Source organism: Alligator sinensis, unplaced genomic scaffold (assembly GCF_000455745.1).
Source record: "Alligator sinensis unplaced genomic scaffold, ASM45574v1 scaffold519_1, whole genome shotgun sequence".
Taxonomy (NCBI): domain Eukaryota; kingdom Metazoa; phylum Chordata; order Crocodylia; family Alligatoridae; genus Alligator; species Alligator sinensis.
Genome location: NW_005842187.1, coordinates 795536 through 809070, shown reverse-complemented (window position 1 = coordinate 809070; position 13535 = coordinate 795536). Strand labels below are relative to the sequence as shown.

Genomic DNA, 13535 nt, shown 5'->3' with positions numbered 1-13535 from the left:
GGAAATGAAGCCTTTGAAAAAGCTGCTTGCTCCAGTCTGACACAATGGCTACTGAAATGGGTGAAAGGCTGCTCGCTGACCTCAGGAAGTGTACGCCCTTGTGATACACTGTCCAAGCCCTTGGCTGTGTCTCTTCTGAAAATGCTAGGGAATATGTTCCCCTCTCAAGGCTACAGATGAAGCTCCAGTACAGTACAGAAGAGCCTTTAACCATGCTCCTTCGTCAAGCTACAGTCTTGGGGCTTCCTCTTGTTCACATGGTTCTGAACTGGTTAAACCTGGTACCCATTGATGTCACCCCTGATTTACAGCAGGACAAGTGAGAGAAGAACCAAGCCTTTTGGCTACGGCAATTTCATATCTACATGTCTAAGGGCCAGATCTTCACTCTGTGCATGGCTGTTGTTTGCCACAAAGCAGCTCAGTTTATGTGGGTGTCTGGAGCTTTCTGCATGGGCCAATAAAGTGGTTTAATCAGTCTTCTGTCTGATTGTTTTATGGAGTAGGGAAGTAGAACATGTGATATGAAGTATTAGATCTATAAGGGATTTACAAGGGCAGAGCCAGATTATCCTATGTGGCAATTCCTCCGCGTTGCAGGGCCCTGAGTTGTGTGTGTGTAGTGGGAGTGCTGTTTGGCAAGTGTGTGCACGTCTCTCACATATTAGCACTAGACTGACCCTCAGCTCACAGTCCATGATTCAAAAATACTTCAAGAGTTGAAAACATTAGATAATGATATGGATTTACATTGTAAAGTGTGTTGAGCTCTGTGGATGAAGTCCTACATAAAAGAGCCTAAGTATTATCAGTTTCCCAATCCTGTCCAGTCCTGCCCGATGGTGAGTACCTTTACACAGTATTAAATCTTTTCCTTCCTCGAGTGCACAAGCCTAGCTTCAGGTAACACCCCAAGAAATGGGAGGCGACCATCAGTTTCACTAGTGTTGGTTGCAGAGCCGGAAGGTCATGTTCTGTCATCACATATATACAAATTAACTGCAAGTGTGTGCACAGTACCAGTTACAAAGGATGCTGTCAGATCATCACCAGGCTCATTTACTCACCTCTGATCCAGGACTCTGACATGGATCTTAGTGCTTGATAGAATAAGAGAAATAAGGTTACCTATCTCATCCCATATAGCATATACCACTTCAAGCATGGACACAAGAATGTAATATGAGTAGCATAGGTCAGTAAGAGCCTGCAAGCTTAACATTTCATTCCCGGGAGTCCTTAGATAACAAAACTCAATCGATCCAATGTTTGCAGAAAGCTAAAACAAAAGGGGCCTGCCCATGATACTAATTTCCAAATTGATAGCAACTACCATTGACACTTTTAATTTATTTATAAGCCTTTTGGAAGTACATTTCACTGTAATATCTAACCACCTCCAGACATTAAGGACCGCATCTTCAATTACCATGTAAAACAGGAAAGTGTTGCTATTCCATTTTGCCAAATGGGGACACTAAGGGGTCAAAAGGGTAAGCAATTTGTCTAAGGTCAAAGAACGCATAATGATGGCACCAGAAATACAGAATGGAGGAGTCCTGAGTCAGTATTTCTCAAACCTTTCAGGTTGGCAATGATAGGCCCTCATACCAATAATTTATTTGTGTGTGTGTTTCAAGAGGCAGATTGAGGATATTTGACCTTTGATGGGTTGGGTGTCTAGTGAACGGGTGAGCAAGTTTGTCTACTTTAGAGTGTAATAATATTTCCAATCTCTTGTGACCCCTTGATTGGTTATCATGACCTTACTGAGGGCTGTGACCTACCCATTCAGAAACAAGTAGACCACAAACCCTCCATAGGAGGTGGCGTATTATAAAACTCTTGAACTTATCCCAATGGATTAGAAATGAGGTGCTGCACATCACAGTTAGAGAGTCACTTCAGATATTTGAGGCCACATCAAAGAACCACTCAGTAAATAGCGTGTGGTCCTACGTACAAACTGTTCATTGCAGAAGAGAGACTAAATTTAGGTTCTAAGATTTTGGGAAGCAGTTTGTATTTGCCATGCTGCTGTTGTCTCAGGTACTTATACTATGGCCCAGGAAAGACAAATAGACCTCTGAAAATATCTGTTCAGGAAGAGGTTTTCCACAGAACCTATAAAACATTCATAACACCTCCATTGTGCTGTAAATCCTTAGCAGGAGTTGATAACAGTGCATGAATTTTTAATGTAACATTTATAAATGGTTATTAAAACTATCCTTAAAGTAAAGTGTCAGTTTATTTTTAATTAACTGTTGGCTATTTAAGCTCCCGGATGGCCCGGGGGCAGACCAACAGTCTAACAAGTTAATATTCTAGAGTAACCCTTCATTTTCTGCCTGGTCATACTGATGGACCAATGGAGGATCTGCATAGGGCCAACTTGGGACTGGACTGGGTTTTACTACTGGGTGGCAATGGAGTCTTTCATGGATTGAAATGTTTTAGTATTCCACATTGTAGCCTAGAGCTTCTTCTGGGCACTAATAGGAGTTATTTCTTAATATTTAGCAAATCCAATCAGTGTGCAGCAAAGCTGAGCAGTTCCTAGAGGGACACAGATTTGTCATGTATGTTGAGAACAAATTTCCATTGACGTCAATGGGTTTGGATTAGACCTTAACCAATTTAACAGAAACCAAAGACACAAATTTCAAACAACACTTTGGATTGTGACAATAGTAATTGATAATTTTCACTGCTGGATTTCATGAATAATCCAGTAAGAGTAGAGAAATTTGCATGTGACTTATTAAACTGATTAGCATGCGTTCAGTGACAAATATTACAATTCACTATACTGTGTGAAAATTGCTTTTGTTAAATATTTAACTATTTATTCCATAAAATATTCTCTTCAGCAAAATTTAAGCAACTGTGTGGAAACTGAGCCTGAAACATTTGTGAGATTATTCTTCCTGTTAATAATTTACATTACAATATCATAGACCAATGGCACTGTCTATGAGCTGGCAATTTTTCATGTTGAGCTCAGAATCAGGCAGATCTTTAAAAGTAAATGTGTTGGTGCATGATGGGAGATGTCATGAAATAACACGTTTTGGGACACACTGGATCCTGGTGAAAATACCAAAATGGTGAGATTGATCTTCAGGCTCTTTAGTCGAGTCCCCAAGGCATCTAGTACCATTGCTTCAACTTTAGCCCTTTCTCCTAGTCTTTTTTATACCTAAAAGGTTGATAGCTGGTGATGCTTTCTTCTTTCCTTTCTGCCAGCTGTTTTTTCCATGGACATGCAATGTCTAGGATAGTGTCTTTTTGCATGTCTAACCCTGAGAGCTTCTAAATCATTAAGATATCTGGGTTTCTTTAGCTTCCTCTTGCCTTCTCCATCACAAGGTGAAATCCCAAAGGATTTCACTTTGTATTTTCTGTTACTGAGTTACATTTGTGACCCCATCACTTCTAACCCCTGGGGTAATGATATTAGCCATGCATTTCACAGTGAATGGTACTGGCTACTCGGTTATGCCTTCCCTAGTATACAATCCTTGAGGCAGTGCTGAACAACTGCTGACAATAGGCATTATATTCTCACCACATGTGTGGCATCTTCTTCCTTTATGTATGGCTTCACTAGTTTTCAGAGCATGGCATCCTGGCCAGCTTATTTCCAGAGTGCAACTGTAATTAGGCCTGTCTCACTGATAGGTCTAAGTGAGCTCTTCCTAGTCCTTTAAAAGGGTGTAGGTTGTAGCCATGTTGGTGTAAGGACATAGGCAGACAAAGTTCTTTGGGTGAATCTGATATCTTTTATTAGAGCAACTTAAATAGTTGGAAAATAATTTTTAAGCAAGCTTTCGGGTTCAAAAACCCTTTATCAGGTTAAGGAAGTTTCAGCAGTTGGTGTGAGCTCTTCCTGGATAAAATGAAAAGTAAAGAAGCCAGAGGCTGGGCTGGTATGCATACGAGACGGGCAGTCAGTGAAGATGTAGATTGAGGAGTCAATGGGTGGGAGACAGGCTGGGGGGGTGGGTGAGAGAAGGAGGATGAATAGTGGAGACGTACCTGGGGAGTCAGATGTCAGGCAGGTTATAATGTGTCATAAATCCAATGTCTATATTTAGTCCATGATTTTTAGTATCCAGGAGGTTGATGAAGAGGAGTTCATAGGCTTGTCTCTGAGAAGTGTTTTGTAAGTTTTCTTTGAGGATCAGGACTGAGAGATTGGAGAGAGAGCGGTTTTCTTGTGAGAAATGTGCCCCCACAGGTATTCCTGTCTTTGATAGATTTCCGGTGTGCATTCATTCATTCTGGAGCGCAGTTAGCACTGAACCTTGCCAACCTCATCACCAGAAGCAAACTTCCTCAGGCCCAGAACACACCAAATCGATCCAGACCATGCCATGACAAGAAATGCAAAACCTGCCAACACATCTCCACCCCCCGCACCACTATTACGACACCCCACAACAGAGCCATCAGCATTCCTGGATCTTACAGCTGCACCTCCAGGAATGTAATATCTCTCATCCAATGCACCAAATGCCCTGATGGAAAATATGTAGGAGAGACCAAACAACAACTGTGCACCAGAATGAAACTTCCGTAGCCTGACGAAGGGTTTTTTGAACTCGAAAGCTTGCTTAAAAATTGTTTTCCAACTATTTAAGTCAGTCTAATAAAAGCGATCAGATTCACCCAAAGAACCTTGTCTGCCTAGTCCCTTAAAAGGAACTTCATCCACATTCTCAATCAGCCATTTTTCTGTGCATTTGTTTCCCACCTCTTAAAATTATCTTTGTGTTCTGCTTAGGTTTTTCTTTCCCCACATATCTTAAATAGGGTCTATGACTTCCTCAGGTATTGTACTCAAACCACTCCCCTTACAAGTTGTCTTTTGCTGATGGTGACAATGACACCTTCGTCTTGTCCAGAATGCATACAGAAGTCATCTGAAAAAGGTCTTCGCTGGGCTAGGATATCTAATCTGAGTTTGCATGCAGTTTAAGGTCATATAGTAAAAAGATGGGGTGACAAAGAGTTCCTTTGGAAGATTCATTTGCATTTCATTAATAGTGGTTAGTTTGCAGCTACGGATGGTGAGATCTGTCTTCCACGTGCCATAGCTAAATTTATAATTTCATATAATATAAATTTATGCAGTGGCATACATTCTTGGCATTTTCCATGTTTGTGAATGTGGGACTGAATCAAATACCTCTTTGTTGTCTAGCCATACTTTCCTGTCGCTTCTTTTTTGTGGATCTGGAAGTCTTCATAATCTGTTGGCCAATAAGTAGTTGATCCTTGATACTTCCTTATTTCATTTGCACCCATTTGACTACCATGTGAAATAAGGTTCCTAGTTAGGAGTCACAGGTCTGAACTGATATGGGTGATGTGAACAGTCTGTAACAAGGCAGGGGGAAATGTGAGAACTGCTTGGTCCGTGTTTTTGTTTTTCCTGATTAGCACAATTCTCTGATGCATCCTCCATTCAACATCTTCTCCTTCTAGACCTGCCTGGGGATGTTGTGCTAATCTAGGTGCAATGGTGTAAACTAGTTAAACCAAAAGCCACAGATGCAATCTGGTCCAGGTGCTTTTCAGAGCCTGGTTGTCTGTACCATTTCTGTTCTTACTCTTAGATTTTCTTGCCGTTGAACCACTTCAGAGTCTTTAATAACATGGACACTGTTGTTGTTATCAACTGGACTGCTCCCGATTCCTCTTCAAAACTTGAGACACTGTTTTGGCATCTAGAAGTGGTGGGTTAACTCCAAGAGGTTTCTTGTAATAATTTCCTTTAGTTGGGGTTGAAGAACTGTTTGCTAAACTAAAATTTTGGAACATTTGGGAGTTGCAGATTATTTCACAAATATCAAGTGTTCATGCAGCCCCTGGTTAATACATAATGACAACCACAAGTTTTAAAAAGTATGAGTCTCCTCTTCCCCTCGCTCCCCCCATAAAAACCTTGAGATTTTAAAGGAAATAATTGAAGTGAGATTCTGTTTACCTGCTTGTGGTCTCTCTGCTTTTGCAGGGCAGTTACTTCATACTTCCAAGCTTTTTCAAGACTTGCAATTATATTGCTAGGTTTGCAACATGGTTAATAGAGCCTCAACAATGAAAGGGAAATGAACTTGATGCGTTCAGCCTTGGCTGAATGCAACCTCCTGTTGCCAAACTGCACGCAAATGATGTCTCTGAAATGGCTGTTCCAGTGACTGTGGCGGAGGACTAATCCACATTTCCTGATCTCTGAAGCTACTGTTCCAATGACAGAATAAATCTGCTGGTTAAAACTTCTGAAATCCACCTTTTTTGCTCTGCACTGGATTGCTTTTGATTACTAAAACATCTTTGTAAAGCACTGGTTATTTATTGGATAAATGGTTTAATTCTGAAAGTGCTGATGTGACCAGAACTAGAGTTGCTTGAGACTCCAAATTTTGTTTCAGCCAGAGCTTTATCCCAAATCAAAACAAAAACAAGTGATTCCCCCCCTTGAATTATTATTTCATGGGAAATTCTCACAGATAGAAATGACCCTATCGAACTATTTGCTTCACCTTTAGTATTTCCACTTTTATATTAATATAACATAGTGTATTGGATAGTACAGCACAATATATTCTGGAAAAAAATCATTTGGGACTGTTGCAATGATATGATGGAAACAAAAGTGCTTCAGTTTTATTGAAACTAAATAGAATGTTTTCATTTTTTTCTTTGCAGATTTAGATGAAATTGCTACATTCCTGTGAAGCATTTCCATCTCCATTTCACTGGATCACTAATTTGCTACAGAAAACTGTTCCATCAGAAAAAAATTGATTAGCCCTGCTTGGGGCTTTGCAGGTTAGAATGCTGTAAAAATAATAATAATAATAAAATAACACAATAGTGGAAGCAGAAGTACGGTTTTATGATTTATAAAACTGAAGCACTAGGACGGGGCTTAGGAACAGTTCCCAGCTCTACCTGCGTAGATAGTCTGCTGTCCCAAACACAGGTTTCTTCCATGACTTTCAAGCACATCAAGGAGTAGGCTGTCCAGGGCTCAGCACTCAGTCAGGGCCTGATCAGCACTCATCTTGGACACATGCTGAATTCCTTCAAAAGTCTGGGCCTGTTTACAGCTGCTTAGTTCTGTTATATATATATGGGTTTTTTCTACATTCCCCACTTCTAAAGCAAAACTAATGTCTGCATCTACACATGTGGTGAACTGTGGAGTAGACTAATTAGCTGCAGAGTAAAGCACCACCATTTACACATGTGATGCCATTAGACCACAGTAAACTAATTAATGCTGCTGTAAGATAGTACTGTCAGAGACCATATTAACCTTTGGTGTGTGATTGAACATACACGTAGAAAACACTGTAGGCATAAATTGTGCCCAGTTAGCCAAGCTAGTAGGAGGCCAGACTTGTGCCTGCTACTTAGATACATGGCTCCGCACTTTTAGCACCCTTGTGCCCCAGCAAGCCCCTCCGCTGTCCGATGTCACCACTGAAGCCTGGGGATGACTCCCTATGCCTCCAGCCCTGACATAAGCTGATCCGCCCCTGCTCAAATTGCTGCTGTCCTGGGTGCACATGTAGACGCTGTGCCTGGGAGTAATTTATTCTTGCTCAAACTGCTCCGGAGTTTATTGCTTTGAATTAATTGCAGGTGTAGATACACCCAATGATTCCATCTTCTTCAAGCAGTTTTTTTGTGTGTGTCTTGTCTGTCTAGATTGTAAGCGCTTTCAGTCAGAGACTCTCTCACTACATTTTTGTACAATGCCAAGCACAATGGGGCCCAATCCTCCCTTGGGTCTCTAGGCTTTACCATAATACAGATTCTAATTATTATATTACTGTCTCAGTATGGGGGATCTGTGGCTGCAGACTAATCTCTGTGTTGCACCCTGCTGACTTGCCTGGTGATTGAAGGCTAAATCTCCATGGACAAGTAGTTTATTTAAACTTTATTTTTTTTCTTCCAGAGGCTTTTGAAAAGATCAGCTGGAGCACTGGGAAAGCATGAACTTCAATCTTCAGAGCATGCAAGCAACAAGGCATCAGCCGTCAGAGTGACACAAGCAGCAATTTCCTTTGGTAAACACTGTTCAATGCAGCACAGTTTCCTAGTGATTAAAGGAGTCTTGGAAATGTCACTGCCCCAACCAAATGAGATAATTTCTGTCCATTGTCACTGGGAATCAAGCCTTATTTTTTATTTTAAATTAAATTGGGAATATGAGTTGGGGCGGGGAAGGGGAGTTTCTTGGGTGTGCTGGCTGCAATATGGAAATGATGCCTGTGTAATTGTGCTCTCTAAATGAACTTGACTCCATGGTTGGTGTCAGGTTTTGCTAAGTGCCCTGGGCCAATGGAGACTAATTAGGAATGCATTAAATATTAAAGCTCTCTGACACTGGGGCATTGATGGTGACAGAAGAAAAGAAATCCCGTAACCTAATCTGCACCCAACAGGAGTAATTTATGTTCCCTCCTTTTAACAAAGGAAAATCCAATTATTTGGCCCATAGAAAATGTATTTCAAGGCAAAGTTAATTAAAAAAAAATACATACATGAAATAACATGCATGCTGTCAATACAGTCCGTTAGCATCTGTTTCCTTATAGTTCGGGCTTTGTTGATTGCCTCCATTTACAAACATGGGATGGAAAGGCAATTCTAGTAGTGTTGGCTGGATTCATCTCTCAGCTGGAACCTGTGCACGAAGAGAGGGGAGGCAGCTTATGCCTTTAGTCTTCAAGATCTCACAGTTAATAAAACCAGTCCCAAAGCCTGAACTAGCCATTATGGACTTCTGTGGGAATAAAGATTTTCCAGGGTGTCTACTCTGGTCCTGCCACCTCCTGCAAATGCACCCCTAGCTGACTGCCACCCACACCAACTCCATCCTCATTCTGGTACCCATCTCTGCTCCATCCTTACCTTGGTACCCACCCACTGGGTAGAAGCATTGCTTGGAGAGAACATATATATTTATGCAGCCTCTCTGTGCTGGCCTAGGCATTAAGTAGGGTACTGTATGTTTGTGGTGGATATGTATGTGATGGGGTGGTTGGCTGAGAGTGAAGTGGCGTTTTACTCTGTAGAGGCTCTGTGTGTGTATGTGTGTGCATGTCTGGGCATGGGGGTGAGGTGCTAGTTCTATCTGTGGTACATTGCTGGCTATGGTATGGATACAGCTGTGTCTATGTGATAGGGCTTTGGGCTGTGGGGAAGGTCTTTGTTGAGACTTTTGCAACTTATATCTATTAAAACTTACTCCTGTATGTCTAGAGTGAAACTACCCCTAACAACTCTACCTCCATGTTGCCACTCCTCTATAGCTACCAGTTTCCAGTGCAATTTTGCATGACCTTTAGTTAACTACCCTGCTTTATCAGGTATCTCGCTTTTTCCTGTCTGGCTATTTATCCCATCTAATCAAATTGGAAATGGAATATATTGACCTCACCTTGCAGTAGTAACTCGTGCACCTGTCTGACTGTCTGTCTTTCTATCTAAATACCGGTGTCATCTCTTGGACTGAATCTGTAACTCATAGCTGTGAACAGGTGTCTGTCTTTTCCCAAACACATTTGCAAAGAGGACCATCCCTATTAAAAAATACATGTGCATGGCAGTCACTGTACATTTGCATGTGCAAACTTGCGAGCACACAAAGACATGTGCACAAACACCCATTCAGCCTCTGATACCTTTTTGATTTGCTCTCCCTTTTTGTCCTCTTCAGAAAAAAACTACATTTATGAAATTACAGGAAGGCCATTTTCTAAAGGAAGTTGGTTGCCATGGGTTACCAGATGCTTATCTGTCACCAGCGCTATTTTGCTAACTGCAGCCATTACAGGGAGAGGCTAAAGAGGCAAGGCTGGAGTCTGCCGTGGACATCAAAGTGATACCTCTCCAGCTAACCTTTGCCAACAGAGAGAGAGAGAGACTGAAAACCAGTGAGAGACAGGGAGTGCGTTCCCAAGGGGGGCTGGGAAGCAACTTTCTCAGGGTTGCTGAGTTCACACAGCCTGGGTGAATACATGAAATGTGTGCTTGGAGTCTATTAGCACTACCATTCCTTTGCAGCAGCTCATTGCAGGCCTGGCACTGCATATAAAATTGACTTGCAGCTTGTTAACTAAAAAAAAAAAAAATGGGGGGTGGGAGGCAGAGAATTTCTTGGGTACCCAGAGAAAGAATTTCAGAATTGTATTTTGACAGCAAGATTGCTCTGAAAAGGTCAGGGCATGCGAGGGGGGTGAAAATTGCCAAATGAAGCTATTTTGTGAGTGTGCTGCAGAAGCTGATCACAAATTCCCTTCCTCTGATGCTTTTGAGTGGTGCAGGAGGACGTAGGGAAGTATTACAGAAGGGGTTCCTCCAGCAAGGAATCAACTGGCCAAAGCAGAAATACTTTGCCTCGGCAGAAATGATAATTCCATCAATGGGAGATTAAGAAACCCATCCATGTAAACCCTTGGGGGTCAGATGGGATGGGCAAATACTCACTGCTCATATGGGGTCTTGTTTTATGTTTGAATGCCTGCAGTGATTGGGCAGACCTAAGTATGGTTTGGCTGAAAGGTGGGTTTGCTGACATTAGTCTTGTACTATGGGATCCCTGGCCCTAAAAGCCAGTGGTCCCATATTGTCATAGCCATTGACATCCCAGATCCCTATATCTTCATGTCCTGACATTGGTGCTGTCACCTTATGGTTTACTGTCTGTGTAATACCTATTTCCTATGCTGTCCTTAGTCCTCAACTCTATGTCCTGAGGCTCTTCTTTTCTCTTGGGGGCCCTGTGCTCTGATGTGTCCCATGTGGGTCACTACTGCAGGTCTTATGACTGTCTGCAATTCATATTTCCCATGCTAATCCTTGGTTTCCACATCCTTCGTGCTTCATGTGCCGATGTTTTTTTTTTGTTGCTCTTGTTACATCCTGGTCCCTGTATCTTGATGATGCTGTAACCTGCTGCCCTCAAAAGTCTCTTCTCCACAGGCCCCTCCCTATCTGGTGCAATTTTCATCTCTCAGCCCACAGAGAGAATATACTGCTACTACAATAATGGAAGAAAAAGAAGCTAAAAACAATACTTTACATTTCAAATAACTCTTGACACTTCCCTTGTCTTTTTCTAACCGAATGACAAGTGACTTTATCTCGAAAGAGAAGCCAGCCTCCTCAAGCTGTCTACATTGTCAAAAAAAATAATTTGTAAATTCTCTGATTACCTCTGTCGCTGCTAGACTCTTCCATCCTTTTCATGTCCCCCTTTTAAACTCTCTTTATATGCTATTTCCCAAAGTGCTTTTCTTACCATGAATGTTTTCTGCCAAAAGAAAACTCTTCTTTTGAAAGGAAAAAAAAAAACCCTCAGATTCCACCCCAGACTGAATTAAAGTGCTGGGGTTTTTTTTCCTCTTTCTTCAGCCCTTTAGATCACACAAAATGTGAATTTTAAAAATAACTGGATTTTTACGACTTGTTAAAAATAAAAAAAGAACGTTAATGAGAGAGAGAGAAAGAGAGAGACCCTGAAAGCAGGGTTTGTTCAACACAAGACTAACTAAAATATTTACTAATGAGAGGGAGAAGGTGAAGTAATTTAAAAGATTTAAACTAGGGGTTGTTTTTTTTAGTCATGCCACCTTTCTTTTTCATTACATATTTCAATATTTGCCTACCTTTCCAGAGATTTACTTGAAGTGCGTACAAATTATCTGGCATTTGGCTAAAGACAATATGTCTAATTATGGCTCTAAAGACCTGAAATATTTTTGAGCTAAGCTAAAAGTCAAACTCACAAAAAAAAGGAGAGAAATTAATAATCCTCTTTAAATTCATTCTAAACTCAGAGGTGAGAATGTCCATTCGTGTATGAGAGTACATCTTGAAGAGGAAGAGTGACAGAAAGGGGAGAGAAGGGAAGATTCATCACTTTAAGGCCTGATGAAAGTCCCGCTGAAGAGAATGGAAAAACTCCTGCTTGCTTCCAAGAGGCCTTGGCTTATAACCCTGATGTACCTGAAGCACATTGTCCTTGTGATACGTGACAAGACAAAAGCTGGACCAAAGGCCCTGGGAAGTCATTGCAGAGGTGAGAGGGTGCTTGTGGCAGGGGACAGCGTGAGGGATTTGAGTGATGCTGAGGCTCTAGGCACCAGCACAGTTCATTGTTGAGTGCTAGGGTCAACATATTCCCCTTCTCACCTATATGAAGCTACATGGCCACGTCCCTCTCGCAAGGTGATGTTGCCAGTGCTCTGGACAGATAGCTCACTTAATGATAGGGTTCCCCTTTTTCAGTTCTAATCACTTGGTCTCCTAACTTGGAGTTTTCTGCCTTAACCCTCCTAGTCCATCTCATGGAAAATCTTTGAGATTCAGTCCTTCATGCTGTTACCTTGAGTATGTCCTCGCCTGCACATTTATTCCAGCATGAATCCATCTGAATTGTATTTCCGTGGCCATCATCCTGCTACTTCTTCAGCAGCTTGTAGTCTGTCCAGTTCTCTCCCTGCAGGAAGGTGTAGGGGTAAATGCTGCAACATGACTGCTCCCCAGTGCAGACGGGCTCCTTGGGCGCTAGTTGGGAGTCCAAGAGCAGGCAGCACAGAGTGGTTCTCTGTCCATGTTGCAGATGCCAGCCTATCTCTGTTCCCAGCTGATCTTAGCCAAACATATTGCCTTTAGGAGGCCATCCATTAAATCCTGGCTTTTCCCCTACATTTCTTTGGCAGGGATAATTTTCAACTGATCTGAGGACCACTCTGGAAGCACGAGAGAATTTACCTCTCACAGTTTTCATTTGGGCTTTCTGCATACACTGATCCATCACTAGATCCCAAACTTGTCACAATCCCTATGCACACCTAACTCATCATTTCTTACAAAGCTTCAGACAAGAGGTGCATTGGGAACATTAGTCATTCTCTGTTGCAGAAAAGTGTTTCAATCTTGAGGATGGAGTGGAGGGCTTGTCAATCGTTCACAATGTAGTCCTACTACTGGTTCATTCCTCTGAATCCTGTGGGTTTTTTCAGGCAGTCCTGTTACCAAGAACATCTAAGATGCAAAACAGGACACAATTTTTTGTGGGCTACCACTGCCATCATGGCACTCTGGCCCACTGAAAAAGACATGGTCTTGCCACTTAGGAAAGCTGGACATTATTCCTGGCTCTATCAGTGACTGCATGCATGAGTTTGAAAAGTCAATTTATTCCCCTCTCTCAGCCCCAGTTTACCTGCTTGTATCATTTACTTATGTTATGAGCTCTTCCAAATACTCACTCTGCACTTGAAAAGCACCAAACACAATGGAACCCTAAATAAGACCAGGAAACTAAGATATTCAGGGGTATGGAATAGCTGCCACAGCATGAGAGGCTAAAAAGGCAAGGACTCTTCAGTTTAGAAAGAAGGGGGAAGGGTGGGGAGAGGAGAGGAGGGATATGATATGATAGAGGTCTATAAAGTAATGAAGAGTAGGTACAAAGTGAATAGGGAGCTGTTATTCAGCAA

General features: G+C 41.9%; 1 long non-coding RNA gene across 1 annotated transcript in view; it reads left to right on the top strand.

Moving 5' to 3' along the window:
• Window positions 1–6714: 6714 nt before the first annotated feature.
• Window positions 6715–13535, top strand: part of LOC112550710 — a 16082-nt gene continuing 9261 nt past the window's right edge. The window contains exons 1-2 of the long non-coding RNA XR_003094673.1: window positions 6715–6840; window positions 7979–8090. This is a non-coding gene — a long non-coding RNA (uncharacterized LOC112550710). The remainder of the gene's footprint in view (window positions 6841–7978; window positions 8091–13535) is intronic.